The sequence below is a fragment of the Triticum dicoccoides genome, chromosome 4B (genome assembly GCF_002162155.2).
Source record: "Triticum dicoccoides isolate Atlit2015 ecotype Zavitan chromosome 4B, WEW_v2.0, whole genome shotgun sequence".
Taxonomy (NCBI): Eukaryota; Viridiplantae; Streptophyta; class Magnoliopsida; order Poales; family Poaceae; genus Triticum; species Triticum dicoccoides.
The window spans coordinates 465989629-465992520 of NC_041387.1; positions in this window are offsets into that span (position 1 = coordinate 465989629).

Consider the following 2892-nt stretch of genomic DNA (forward strand, 5'->3'; position numbering starts at 1 on the left):
GTGGAAAAACACGAGAGTTTGGAGCGTGACTCGAAGACTCGAGAGTCCGAGATCACCTTGGCTCTTGAGAGTGCCAAAGCCGCTAAGGCCGAAGCCCAGAAGGCCCTCCAGGAGATTGAGGCGATAAAAAAGATAGCGGCGGGTAAGGCATTCTATATGCAAAGCAAGCATGTAAAAGTGAATTATCTGTTACTTACCCGAATCCGGAGCTCTCCAGGAGCGTTCGCAGATCTGCCACGTAGTGTGTCTGATGCTGCTGCATTCTACCGAGCCGAGGAGGGGCGCTCGACGGAAAAGGTGTTCTGGTCTCAATATGCTGAGGCCGGACATCCGGTGCCCCTGAGCGACCAGCTGAAGCAGCTGGTCGAGCTCCACAAGGTGGCCGAACAGGCCATGAAGGGCCTCATAGTTCGGCTATGGCCTAAAGAAGCCATGCCTGGGAGCTACTTCGGTCTGGTGCGGCGGCTAGTGGACGCTTGTCCATGGATTGAAGTCATCAAGCGCTCCGTCTGCATTGAAGGTGCCCGTCGGGCCCTTGCCCGTGCTAAAGTGCACTGGGGCAAGATGGACGCTGAGAAGCTTGTGACGGACGCGCCACCGCCGGGCAAGGAGTATCACAAGCCCGAGATGTACTATGAGGGCATCCTGAAGGGTGCCCGCCTTATAGCGGGTGAATTCTCCAAAGATGTATTTTTTAGTAGACTCGCATTTGTTATACTATACGCTGAAAACTTTGTTCATATGCGCTAAGCAACGCTTGTTAATTTAAAATATTACCTTCTGTGCGGCCGTTTATCAAATTTGAGAGATGGCGAGTCATTGGCTTCAGCCCCCATGCCACGAGTGCTGGGGTGTTCGGGATAAACTTGAGCGCTCTTGTTCCCATTCTTGGGTCCTTCGAGGGAGGCGTCCAACACGACGAACGAGGCAACCGGACTATAATGCTTGAACACTCTCACTTAGCCATAGAATTCTATAATTTTAAATTTCGGCGAAGCCCCTGATATTCGGAAGACCGAGTTCGGGGCGCTATCCACGCCTTGGCCGGACAATGCCGACTCCTCGCTCTAAGCGGCATGAGTCTTTAGGGACCCGAAAAACCTCTCAAACAGCGACCGACTCTCGCCCTATCATGACGGTCAATATTAGCTTTCTCCACTGAGGTGCTCAACCCAGCTCAACTGGGGCACAATCGCAGTGGTTCTCCCAGCGCTACCTTAGCCGATATAACGGAACGTAAGTTACCAAAACATGGGAGCCGGGAAAACCCAACTATTGACCCAAGACATGATTCGGAGCCGATGCATATAATGCTATAAGTTCGGGGTGCCGCACTTGTGAAAGTGTTCGGACTTATCACACCATGTTTTGGGGTACTTAAGCCCCTGGTGTATTGTCCGTACCAAGTTGTACGGGTGCAACATGTCATAGATGAACATTTATGAAAAAAAAGGAATGCAATAATAAGCAGAAGCTATGTATTGTTTATTCAAAAGATACTGCAATGAAAGAAGAACGATACAAATAGTGAGATAAGCAAGGGATGGGACTATTTAACATGTCCCCCTCCAGGGGTAGGCTGCGGGATGGTATGTAAAACAGGTATACTGCTCGTAATAGAGACCACCTGCATACTCGATGTAGCTTTTCTGCTTCCCTGGCTGTTGCATCGTGAGTTCTGCAATTCTACTGCCGGATTGGGCTTCTGGAAAACGGAGTCCTAAGAATAAGAAAAAAAGAATGACACAACTGGGAGCCCCTGGTGCGGTTGAGCCGCACTCTGGGCATGCCATGGTCGTGCCCCTCCCCCTATGCCCATGCTATCTCCAGAGCGTAGTTATGTACGCGTGGTACTGGTCTCGCAATTTTGTGAGGGCTGGGGTTGGGGCCGCATTGCTATGCGTGCTCGGAACGTGCCAGGCGGTCTTGTTGTAGGTTACTCCGGGCGTGCTTGATGGTGTCCGGACGTTTAGTAGTCGGACTCGAGAATTGCCTTAAGAGGCTGCTTTGTACTTCCGCCGCGAGGGCCGCCGTATGCTCCTCCGTTCGGAGAGAGCGGTCGGTGTTTCCATTGACCGTGATTACTCCTCGAGGGCCTGGCATCTTGAGCTTGAGGTATGCATAGTGCGGCACCACATTGAACTTTGCAAATGCGGTTCGTCCGAGCAGTGCGTGATAGCCGCTGCGGAACGGGACTATGTCGAAGATTAATTCCTCGCTTCGGAAGTTATCCGGGGATCCGAAGACCACTTTGAGTGTAACTGAGCCTGTATAGTTCACCTCTACACCTGGTATGATGCCTTTAAAGGTCATTTTTATTGGTTTAATCCTTGAGGGGTCTATGCCCATTTTGCGCACTGTATCCTGGTAAAGCAGGTTCAGGCTGCTGCCGCCGTCCATCAGGACTCTAGTGAGGTGAAATCCGTCAATGATTGGGTCAAGAACCAATGCGGCGAATCCGCTGTGGCGGATGCTAGTGGGGTCGTCCCTTCGATCAAAAGTGATCGGGCAGGAGGACCACGGGTTGAACTTTGGGGCTACTGGCTCCATCGCGTATACGTCCCTTAGTGCACACTTCCGCTCCCTTTTGGGTATGTGGGTTGCGTATATCATGTTCACCGTCCGCACTTGTGGGGGAAAGCCCTTCTGTCCTCTATTGTTCGGTGGCCGGGGCTCCTCCTCGTCATCGCTATGTAGCCCCTTGTCGTTGTTTTTGGCATTTAACTTGCCTGCCTGCTTGAACACCCAACAATCCCTGTAGGTGTGGTTGGCTGGTTTTTCGGGGGTGCCATGTATCTGGCACGAGCGGTCGAGTATTCGGTCCAAATTGGACGGGCCCTGAGTATTCATTTTGAACGGCTTTTTCCGCTGACCAGGTTTAGAGCCTCTGAA